The 12,847-nt window shown below is 38.3% G+C and overlaps 1 protein-coding gene across 7 annotated transcripts in view; it reads right to left on the reverse strand.

Moving 5' to 3' along the window:
- Nucleotides 1–12,847, reverse strand: part of LOC128030607 (semaphorin-6D) — a 145,224-nt gene that overhangs the window by 113,895 nt on the left and 18,482 nt on the right. For all 7 annotated transcript variants that reach the window (XR_008187928.1, XM_052618366.1, XM_052618367.1 and 4 more), the window contains one exon: nucleotides 8,671–8,772. The gene's annotated coding sequence lies outside the window, so the exon portion shown is untranslated. The remainder of the gene's footprint in view (nucleotides 1–8,670; nucleotides 8,773–12,847) is intronic.

A 12,847-nucleotide genomic window follows, 5' to 3' on the forward strand; every position in this document is an offset into this window, starting at 1 on the left:
TTCGCGAACGAATCATTCAGTTCACCAAATCGAACTGAATCGTTTTAAACGGTTCGCATCTCTAATACGCATTAATCCACAAATGACTTAAGCTGTTAACTTTTTTAATGTGGCTGACACTCCCTCTCAGTTAAAACAAACCAATATCCCGGAGTAATTCATGTACTCAAACAGTACACTGACTGAACTGCTGTGATGAACACAGAGCCGAGCCAGATAACGAACAATAGACTGACTCGTTCACGAGTGAAGAACCGTTTCTGTTAGACGTGTCCAATTCGTGAACCAAGGAGCTGATGATACTGCGCATGTGTGATTCAGCGTGAAGCAGACCGACACACAGAGCATCTGAACTGAACTGATTCTTTTGATGATTGATTCTGAACTGATTCTGTGCTAGTGTTATGGGTGCGGGTAAAACTAAGGCTTGAATCAAGGGCAATCATCGCCAATGACGCCATTACGTCGAGCGCAAAAGAAATGGAGAACCATTTTCTTCAACCGGTTTATTGAATCGAACTGTCCGAAAGAACTACTGGTGATCCGAACACCGATGCAACCGGTTCTTCACTCGTGAAGAAGAATCTTATAAGAAATTATCTTAAACTGTGTTCCGAAGATAAAAGGAAGCCTTACATGTTTGGAACAGCATAAGGGTGAGTTATTAATGACATAATTTTCATTTTTGGGCGAATTAACACTTTTACTAAGCATCTCAAAAATGCAAAAGTTAGTAGTGCTGAAAAATTCACAAGTTAGTTTAATAACTCTTCAACACAGGCTCATACAGGAGCAAAGCTACATTTTCTTTGGAGGAAGAATTCAGACATGATAGAAAGTTGATGTGGGAACTAGAGTGAGCTCGTGAAACGCACTTCACTCACTTAATCAGTGGCCTTGCCCTGTGCTGTCAATATGGCTGATCACACCGGTTTTTCCACATTACGTTAACAACTCCATGAGCTCCTCTGAGCACAGTATTAATCCCTGGCGAAACCCCGCTTTACACCCTGATCGATACATGCGGTCTGTCTTGCCTGCTGCACAAAGACTGTGGGAACCACTTTTTTGGAATCCGGTCAAAACTTTTCACCACGCATTTCACACATGGGATCGAAACAAACACTGGCTTTTTTATGATGTAGCACCCTTAAAGAGAAACAATATGGCCAAAGTGAGAATAAATGGAACAGAATAAAAGCGAAAGAAAACTTATCAGAGGCGGTCAGCTTGGCAGAACAAAAGAACATTGCAACACAACAGGTAGAAAGCGCAGAAAACCAGCAGTCGTGTTGCACAGCTTAAACAAGGAGTTATTTGACCTCAACACAAAATACGTCTGTATGTGGGCGTCTGTAATGTAACATGCTATTTTGCAACCAGACCTGCAATTAGAGCACGGAAGCTTAGCCAAATTTGCCACATTTTTATTTTGTAAGAATGTGCTTTTCTCACTCTCTCAGAAAGGTACGGGATTAATCCAACTCGCTGGGAGGCCACTTAAGCTAATTGGCAGGTTTTTTTGTGGGCATGGGTTGGTACTCAAAATAGCAGAGACCAATTTCCTTCTCATCTTGTATAAATGGCCCCTTCACAACCATCATCTCCTCATTTCAATCAGGCCTTTAAAATAAGCCAGGCCTCCCCCACAAAGATGGCGAAGTGCTCTGTTAAATTAGAGTAACGAGACAAATGACTTGAGTAAATGAAGGAGAAAGAATTAGAAGAGAAGGAAAGGATCCAAATGTGTCACAATCATCGTCACGGAACCATTGTGTCTCAGTTCGCTCCATAGTTTAATAGTGTCATGCTCAGGGAGTCAGCCATTTCTGAAGCTGTCCCGTTGTCCAAATCACTCCAAATGTAACTATTTATACCATAATGTGTAAATAAATTAAATTAATTAATAAAAAAAAAAAAAATTAAATTAAAAGTTTTGGACAATGCCAATAAGCGGCTATATTTTCATAAGCTGATAACTGATAAATGTCTGATATAAAGAAATAAATAATAATAATAATAATATTAAAAACACTAAAAGAAATAAAATAATTTCTAATTCTATAAGTTAATTTAGGTAACACCACATACACTGTACAATGAATAATTTATATTTTTAGATTTGCAAAAGACTCAAGTTTAACATTTAAGTTTTAAAAGTTTTAAATTATTATTATTAATATTAAAAATTAATATTACACATTAGATAACCAGTTGGATATTCAATATTAACACCAATATACTGTGTATCCTCAAATCTTTAATTATGTTCTGCAATTTAGGCATTTTTATTTAAATTGATATAATTTTGTGCTTTGATGTACGATAGGTTTAATGTCTAAATTGTAACATTTAGAAGAAAAGCACATTTTTCTCAATTGCAGTTTAACTTTTACATCTACAATGCACAACAATGTTGATAAATACCAGCTACATTTAATGCACAAACCTTAATCGGCCTGGTCACCGGTAACCGAGCCATCAGTGGCCCAAATTTTAGTGTACCAAAGGTCTTGCTAGAACTTAAATTTGTTCACAATGTCCCGAATCACGTCATAGGGAATTATAGAGCGGAATGAAGTCCAACCAGTCTTCAGTAAGACTTCTATTCAGCTAGAGTCCATTGCGTAACTGAGGGCAAGAGTAAAGTTAATGAGCAAGAGCTGTTTACTTCCAACGTTTAAAACATATGCCAACTTAAATTCCCAAGGTGCCCTCTCAGTCTAAGGTAAATCACAGCAGGGCAGTTCACATCTCCTAAGCGAGCCAAGGCTTTGTCACCAAATTCGTCGTTAAGTTAATTGATTTTATGGAATCTGAATGGTCATGAGATATCTTCTCTTTCGGTCTTTGAGACCGACAGATCTGGCACCTAAAGGGCTGAAGTTCAATTCTTCAATGCTTTTAGTCAGGGTCCCGTGTCACTTCTGATCTGAGTCTGGAAAACAGAATACAGCAAGTCCTTGAGCTCAGGCACCAAACTATAGCAAGATGAAAAAAAAAGGAAAACACAGTTCAAATATACAGAGGTAGAGAATTAGATATTGTGCCGTATGAATGAAGTTTCTAACAATAAAAAACATATTGGAGAGATATTTCTAGATCTGTTTTGCTTTGTAGTCTATTCTGTCTGTGATTAGTGAAGACAAGGTGGAATCTGATCCCAGACCTGCTGCTTTTTCTATGAACACAGTGCCTGCCTCCCACAGCGATATCTTGATGCAAGGCTTTCCTCTTCATTTACATTATCGTGCAACACAACAAATGCCATCTTCAAGGATTTCTGCATAAAACAGGCTGTATTAACCTCATTCGTTTCATTTTCATGAGTTTGCCACTCCTTTGTGTTTATGAATCCTCAGAGCAGCAGTTGTAGAGTCCCTACCTCCCTGAGCACAACACGAGTTCAAACATCGGCATCTCAATGAGCCGTCAGGTCCAAAACTAACTTTCTTTTTGGCCCGTATTAAAGGTGAACAAGTTCTTGGTTACACAAGAGCTACAGTTTGATAAAATGTGTTTTTTTCTTTTTCATCATATATATTACCTCAGGCGGAACAAGAAGGTTATTCTAAAAAGAAACAAACCAAGGGGTTTTCACACATAATCCAGTGAATCATTGTCAGGATAACGTAACATAAAAAATAAAACACTATTAATCAATGTTTTCAATATCAATAATAATAACAATCTTTTTTGAGCACCAAATCAGAGTATTAGAATGATGTCTGCAGGACCATGTGACACGGATTTTAAAATAAATATATTTAAATAGAAAATCATTATTTGAATATTTCACTGTATTTTTTACCAAATAAATGCAGCTTTGGTGAACATAAGGGTCTACTCTCAAAATCTGACCGACCCAACTTTTAAAGAGTAGTATAACATATTACGTATGATAGAAAGTATACAAGAAAGAAATGACTCCTGACTCTCACAGAAACAGTAAAATGTATTTTTTTTGCACACAACTGCATAGAGGGGCACTAGAGGGATATGTTCAAAGTCCTTCCTTGTGCTGACAGACATAAAGAGAGAGGGGACATTCATAATTCAAAGACGGGTGGTGGTTTTGGTAGAGGGGGTTAATCCCTCTCCATCTGCCTAAAAGCAACTCTCCCTCCCTCAGTACAGGCCTCAGATCCACCTGCACTGAACCAGGGGCTCTCAGCTAAAGATTTGGGCTGACCTGCATGAAGGCTCCCTGCAGACCTCGACTACCTGTCTTCCAAATGGCCAATGCCTGACTTTGAATTTTCCAGAAGGAGAGACTCTGAGGGGTCTGCAATCTCACCAGCATGGCTGTTCTCAGGATTAAGGGACACAGATGAGCCAGGAGGTGCTTCCTGGCTCCAAATGTGCAAGCTTTTTCCCCCAATGACAGCGCTGATGGATTAACAGACAAACTAAAGGCAGCAGAAAACACACACACAATGCACAAACAATGTGTAATGCGGCACCGGGTCCTAAGAAACCAATTTGTGAATAAGAACAGAAGGAGGGGGGGGACGCTGCTTTGGTCCATGACTCCCCTTTTTACTCTTCCTCCTCCTGCTACTCTGCTTGTTCTTTTAATGCCATATTCAGTTCTGCAAACCAACAAGAGGAATAAACTCAATCTCAATTGAGCCAATGAGCTTCTTACAAAGCTTATAATAGAATATTCTGTTTGCAGAATTAGCAAATTTCTGTTTTATTATTGACATACAGTGCTTGGCAATTGTCTATTCTGAGAACAAAATGATTGCAACATTTCAAACAAAATGACATACTGCTCAAAGGGAACCCAAGTGAAAATTTCATTGAGTGGGCAAACACAGACTCTCATTACCCTTGAGGAAAAGAATGCCCAGTTAAATCTAATATCTGAATCACAAACCCTTTCCTATTGCCGAGTCATGAACCACGACCTTCGCTGATGCAAGAGAAACCAGTAGTTCTTTGAAAGTTTTTCTGTGATATTTGAAGCTTTTCGGATGAGGTGCCACTGTGCCCTTTGAGAAATTCTAACCACTTTTGGTACATTTACCACTTAGCATCTCTGACTCCAATTTAATTTTGTTGATTTCAAAGACTAAAGGGGCAAATACTTTTGCATAGAAATTACTTTTAAAAAATGAAAATTTTGTCAGCATCCACTCATCCTCATCTAAACCTTACACAATGATATTTTGAAGAATGTAAGTAACTAAACAGTTTTTGTTCCCATTGACTTCAACTGTAAGAACCAAATTTACAATGGAAATCAATGGGAACCTAGTTTCAACCTCAGATGTCATCCCCACGGACCGTTGTCTAAACGTCTGATGCATATGGGACACACGTTTACAAATCAACAGAACAAGTGCACCTGATTCTAGCAAGGTTTTAACAACTATCCCAGCCAAATGCTTCTTGGTGGAGTGGAAGGGTGGAGGGGGCAGAACTGATGGACAGTTTGCCTGAGCTCAGTGCACAGCTGCAGGGCCTGCGGGCAGACAGATAGAGCCCCGCTACAGCAGGTGCTGACATTAATGAGAGTGATAAACCATGAGAGAGAATTTATAAATCAGTAAAAAGCTATGGTGGACCAAGCCCTCTGCTGGCATCTGCCCATTCGGCTGACCTGTAGTTAAAATAAACCTCTTATCAGAGGAAGAGTTTTTTTTTTTTTTTTGGAAATATTACGTAGAGGCAGAACTGACATTTAAGATTATTCCTAGGGATGCACCGAAATTTCGGCCACCAAAAATTATCGGCCGAAAATGGCCTTTTCGGTTTTCGGCCGATAGACTTTTATCACCGAAACAGCACGGCCGAAATGTTGTGATGACGCAAACAGAAACCGCGACCTGCACGTGCACCAGCATAGCGCAGACCACGAGCTCCACGCGACATTCACTTAACACCAGTGAGAACATTCTCTTCTTATTCCTTTATTCGCAGCACTAAAGCGTCTCCTAACAAAGAGATTAAGACGGACCACGAAGTAAAAACAAAGAAAAGTACAGTCTTATAAAGTCTGTGAGCACACGTCTCACTGAGATCTTTTCGGATCCTCTGCACTTCATCGCGAATGTGCTTGATCCGCGTTATAAAGACCATTACTTGGATGCGGAAATAAGGCAGCGCGCACGAGAAATGATCCAGGCCGCGCTGTATGCGGAGAACCCGCGTGGAGACGGAGAAGCGCCAAGTGCAGGAGACAGATCAGAGCGCAGAAAAAAGACTGGTCTCTGCACCAGATGAGTGGCATGCACCATCGTTGTCTGATATGTTCAGTGGAATTCTGCAAGAAAGTGCCTCAAATAATAATAATAGGTTGGCTATTTTGTTCTTAGGCTACTATACACACACACACACACAAACATATATACATACATAATATCAGATTGTAGCCATATTTATGCTAGATTTTCTGCTAGATTTCTGCTTTAATTTGATAAAAATGTTCATTCATGCCCTGGCCCTATTTAAATACACTCTCTCAAATATTTCTCAAATGTCAGGCAGATGACAAGCTCAACTGCTGAACAGCTAGATGGTTATCTGTCTGAAGTCCCCATCCCCAGAAGTGATAACAGTCTTGCCTACTGGAGAAGTAATGCACTTTCTAGTCCTACATAGAAAAATTTCAAATGCACTTCACCTAAATGCACTTTGTTTTTATGAGAGAACTGTTCATTTTAAAACCTTTCTGCAGGCCAGTAGGCCTGTACATTATTATTAAATATACACGAGTGGGATACATTTTTAGTTTGAATTTTATTTTCTACTGTGCATTGTTGCAATGTGCTTAATAAATATTTGCATCATTTGTAATTATGTATTTTTATGTTTTTTTTTTTAAATAAGTTATGTAATTGTAATTATTTTTGAAACTTTAATATTAATTTATGCAATTGCAATGTCTTAATTTTAGTAAAGTTAGTACACGGTCATAGCAATAAATGCAACGGTACTAATAATTGGCATATTTTCTTTCTGTGTTTCGGTTTCGGTTTTCGGCCTTGGTTTTCTCTTTTTCGGTTTTGGCCAAGAATTTTCATTTCGGTGCATCCCTAATTATTCCAATTGTCAGGTAGGCTTGAGGTTTCCATGAATTCTTATTTTGAGCCTGCCAGCAGAAAGGCATCAAATGATTTGATTCAAAACTCAAAAAAATGAAGAAATATATGCTCACTTCTGTCTTTTGTATCACCAAGTGTTTGAACAACTATCTTCGGAGATTGGAGAGTAAATAGTACTTAGATGAACATGAATGAAGATTCAAAAGTGGAGGAGCACAACGTGGCCTCAACGTCTGTACCAAAAACATCTATCAGCGTCTCTTTTGATGTCAACGTCACTACCGATTGTAAAATGAAGGTGGAAATCAGAATGAATGGTACAATGAGTTATTGAAGAAAACTGAAAGAGGCTGGGTGCTAGGAAACATTAGCAGGGCACATACATATGTGACCACAAGTGTTTACATAAAAAAAAAAAAAAAATAAATAAATAAATCGGCAGACACTGCACTTGGTAACAGTGTGCTAAAAGCCATCAAGCCATTAGGAAACAGATTTTACTTGAAGGAAACGCTACAATGACCTTAGTGAGAGAATAAATAAGTATGACTCAATGAATTAGAATTCTGGGTAAACTATTGCATGACAGCTGGCATACGTGCTAATAAATGAAGCTGTTGCCGACTTACTAAAAGATCCCTTCAATCAAGTCTTCATCAGCTGAACCCAATTATAATTCTGCCACCCATTTCTGTCCGAGCACAGAGCGGAATGCGATAAGCTATACCTCAAGGCTTATCTCCACTGGCATGGACAGTATGGGGGACTTGAACTCATCTTTGTTCGAATACACAATGGGTGATAAACTACACTGGGAATAGTGATAGCAGTTACACGATGGAGCACATAATGGCTCCATATGGCTCATCTAAATAAAACAACCATAAGCTGTCAGAGTGGAGCAGTGGTTCCATGGAGCGGCAGAAAGGTGGAAGCGCCGGAGGATGCTTGTGATGTTTAGCCTTCCACACGGCCCAAGGTCAAATGCAACCCTGCATCTGGCCAGCCATCTGCTCCCCTCAGCCAGCCGACAGAGCCTGTCACCACCAGCCCTACGTCCAGCGTTGTGGGATGTGTCTTGATCTCAAAGGGATATCTTGGTAGACAGGGGGCATGAGCAAATGGGCCTTGCACAGGTGCGCTGTGATGTGACGCTGTGATTTTTTTCCCCCCTCTTTATGTCAAGTCTCCCGTCTTATCCGTTTTGTCTTCTCTTAAGTGAAATCCCTCCGATTCAGTCGTCTGCTTCTTCCTCTTTCCGATTTGTTTGAAAATGTGCCCACCTCCCTGTTACCCTCTCCAAATGTGATACTTTTCTAACACTCGTCGCCTGCTTGCCGTGACATTTCATTTAAACAGATTGTCAGAGGTTTCTTTAAATTATATTTGTATTTGTATTTTTTTTTAATTGTCAGACATTGTCCCCCATGTGACAGCCTAGGGTGAATAGTCCAGCCAAAATAACAAAGTTGGATGATATTTAAATTTTCTGTCAAATCAAGTCAAGCAAAATTTCAACAAAAGAGCAGAAAATGTGAGACGTGAGAAGAAAATGGAACAAATCATTCAAGTGACTTCAATTGACCAAACCAACAAACTTCTTCCCATAGGTTCTTACCTTAAAAGATGATCCAATCAGATAGCAGGATTTCAGTCAGGTGATTAAGCTGAGGGTAAAGTGCTGGATCACTTAAGGAAGTTGTGACATTCCACAAACCACCTAAGAACAAAGAAAAAAAAAATCTTAAAACTTTGGAGTTGACCTTAACTGCTCAAATAAAAAAACACACATACTTAAAATGCACATTCTGATAAACGCTGATTTTGTGCCTGATTTGTATCTGATTTCCCAGGTGTTTTTTGATGGATCGAGAACATGATCTCATCTATTGTCTCCACAGACAAACAAATTATGCCTTTTAATTCAAAAACGTCTGTTTGTGTGATTTACACATACCAGTTAATGAAGCTATACACTGTCATCTCAGGACTGTGACACTTAGACACCGGGCCAAAACTAACAGAACAAGTGCTCAGAGAAAACAATGTCTTTGCTGAGAAGATGAAGGCGGCGCTTTTCACTTAACATTCATTATGGGCAGATTTCTAACCAAATCTCTACAAATCCCCCATCGGAAGCTGCCCAAATCTCAGGGCATCTCTGAGCACAATCTGCTCTTCCAATCTGCCGTGTGAGAATGAGACACTAGCTCAAGCCAGCTCCTTACTGACAGCACCAGAGTCTCCACAAATCTCACTTCCGGTCCCCTCTCCGCTATATTTCCTTATTCTCTTGGTCAGTCCGTTTGTCTCGGTTTATCTCCCTCCATGTCAGTCTCTCTTTTGCACTACACACCTTACTTTCTAGCTGTCTTTTGCCCCATTTTGCATAGCATAAAGAAAGGCTGCAGACACAGAGGAAATACATTACTCCAACTGCCTGTGTCACCAGACATTAATATGAATTACAAAAAAGAAAAATTGTTCTAATAACAGCCATGTTTAATATTGCAAAATGATCTTCAACTTGAAAATCCCCTCCAGGGCAATGTGAATTAGTTTTGCTCATGTAGAACGGCCTCTTAATTCGGCGAATTCTGCAGCACTACCTGCATTTGTTAATTGGCTTTCATATAGCTCAATAATGAACAGCCTGAGTGTGTGAAAGTGGCAATTATACAAACATTCAATATTTAGAAAGCAGTTTATCACTTGTTCAATTTAAAATGACAGCCAGAAGACCAGAATCACCTGGTCAGTGGCGGACAGAAATCTTCTCTGCTTGTACTCTCAAAGCTTCTCAAAGCAAAAGACAGGATTTGGGTGAAATCCAAAGCTCAGTGTAGAAAATCCCAGATAAATTCTGGCATTTAAATAGATAGTTCACTCAAAAATGAATATTCTGCCATTATTTATTCACTCTCATGCTGTTCCAAACCCATATGCGGTTTACTTATCGGTGGGGCATAAAATGGAGATATTTTTGAAGAATCTTCACACAGGTCTTTATAGTGACCAGTATATTAATCTTAAAAAAGGAATAAAAGGTGTTCAAGTCATTTTGTGAGAAACAGATATTTTTCACAAAGTCAATAATTCCCTGGAACTGAATCAATCGAATATGACTGATCCTTCTCTATAGTTCAACTCACTCGTGGTTAAGAACTCACTGGAAGGAATTATTGAAGATTATTACTAAATAACAAATCTTTTGTATGACTATTAGTTTTGGCTATTGTATCGAAGTGTTCTTTAAAAAATATTTTCTTTTGCTCATCCGAAAAATGATCGGTCACTAAAAATCTATAATATGATCCAAGGAGTAAATTTAGTTTACTGTTGCACACACATTCTCTTGATATTTTAAGAAAAAATGAGATAATTTAAGTTTTTGATCATGCTGATTTGTCTAAAGTTAAGTTTAGCCGATGTCTTTTTTTATTCAGGCTAGTTAAATTAATGTTGGACTACCAAAATCTGAAGAATCCCTGCCCAGAGGGGTTATCAGGGATTTAAAATTTTCCAAGCCCTGTGACTTCAAAAGAGCTGAAGCATAATTCACATGTTGTATGGTCTTTTACGGTGCTTTTTTTCTCCATTTTTGGAGGAGGTCACTATAAAACAGACTTCATTAATTTGTGAACCACATGAGGGTGATTTAAACCTACAGAACCTTCTTTGTTAAGTGAACCATTTCTTAAGCATCCTGTTTACATTTAGTCTTCATTAGCTTTTTTTAAAGCATCATAAATTCAAGCACAACAGACTTTGCAACTTCAGAGCCAACACCACAAAGTACAACATGTCTGGATCAGTGCAAAAAAACTAAAACAAAGACAAAAACTTATAAAGTTCAACTAGTGCATAGGATCGGGAAACCTGATCCTAGATCTGCATTTCAGCAAGAATGTTTCTACAAGCACAGTCCTTGTCAACCCCCGGTCTGCAGAGAGCAGAATACGGGTGGCATTCTGCCAACATTCCTCAAAGGCTTTTAAAGCAATCCCTGATAAGAACTATAGCCAGCTGATCACCCTACACTCCTAGATAGATTTTTTTTGTTTTTAGATGGCTAATTGAGCAAAGTGCTTCCGTTTATTTTATTATTATTATTATTAGTTCAAGAATAAAATAAAAATATCGGACTGATATCGGAATCAGCATATAGCCAAAGCTGTGGCATCATTATCGGTAGTGAAAAAGTGGAATCGGGACATCCCTACTAACAGGTAAACCATCCATCCTTTATTTTTTTTCTCCAACAACTTGATCTAAAAGAAAACCTCATATTTTGTGTCCATGCAGATACATTTTACATTGCTCTAGCAAGGAGCCCACTTAATAGACCCAAAGAAACACAAGTGCATCAATAACAGTATATTTAGAGTTTAAGTGATGCTTTTTAGGAATTCAGCCAGAACCTTTCTGCCAGTTAGTCCATTTTGAGTTGGATCCAAGTGTTTTTGTTTTTTTGTTATATGGTTAAATGCAGTACAAAAAAAAAAAACTATTTTGTACCACTATGGACTTCATTATACAACTGGAGTTCTATTTAAAAAAAAAGCAATATTAAATTTTCCAATTGTTCTTCACATAAACTAAGTGTTGGACCAAGTTGGATTGTTTGGACCAAGTGACTTTTATGATCATGGTGATTTGCATCTAGGCATTTTAAGCTCTCATGTTACTCCGTGCACTAAATACGTTTTAATTGACTCAGGACTTCGGTTTGATAAACAGATTAAATCAGTCATCAAATCATGCTTTTTCCATTTACGGCGCCTTGCAAAAGTTTAAACTTTTCTCTCCCTCAAGAATTTCGAAACAGTTATCCATGCATTCATTACAACTCATCTTGACTATTGTAATTCACTTTATTATGGTGCTAATAGCTCATCTATTAGGTGTTTATAGTTTTGTTCTGAATGCTGCTGCTAGACTGTTGTCCGGTAGCAAAAAAATGTTATCACATTATTCCCATCTTGATGTCTATGTGCTGGCTACCGTTTACATTTAGAATGGAGTTTTAAAAAATTGGTCTTCGTTTACAAATGTTTACATGGCTTAGCTCCAGGCTACCTTTCTGTTTTGGTACTCCCTCATAACTCAACTAGGTCACTTAGGTCTGGGGATCTTGGATTACTCTCTGTGTGTAGGACTAAGCTAAAACATAGAGGGGACAGAGCCTTTGCAAGGGTTGGACCCAAACTATGGAACAGCTTACCAACGTTAATTCGAACAGTATCACCTCTTTCTGTTTAAATCAAAGCTTAAATCTTTTTTTTTTTTTTTTATCTGAGGCGTTTAATGACAAATTAATTTTACCGTGTGTATTTTACTTCGCTGTTTGAAGTTCTCTTTTTATGTATTGTTTCTCATGTACAGCACTTTGGTCAACCTTGTGGTTGTTTTAATATGTGCTTTATAACTAACTAACTAACTAAGTGCTTGCTATTTAGCAGACACCTTTTCTCCAGAGAGACTTACAGACTAAAAAGGACAAGACAGCCATTTTTTTTAACTTGTTTAGAAAAATAGGAAAATAGTTTCCTATGGTCTTTTGTCACGGTATGGTCCAGATTTCCGGAATTAACAAATATCACCATCATAGGAATATCATAAACATTTTTGGACTGTCATCATGGCTTCACTAAATGGCTTAAGCTGCTTTGAAACTTTTATATCAGCTTTTTAAAACAGGCATGTGGTCATTCAGAAAGAATCTCACCCAAGTCTAAATTTCTATCTGAAAGAGGAAAAAAGCAGGGAAAAAATATGCTGGAAACGTTTACGAC

The sequence above is a fragment of the Carassius gibelio genome, chromosome A16 (assembly GCF_023724105.1).
Source record: "Carassius gibelio isolate Cgi1373 ecotype wild population from Czech Republic chromosome A16, carGib1.2-hapl.c, whole genome shotgun sequence".
Taxonomy (NCBI): domain Eukaryota; kingdom Metazoa; phylum Chordata; class Actinopteri; order Cypriniformes; family Cyprinidae; genus Carassius; species Carassius gibelio.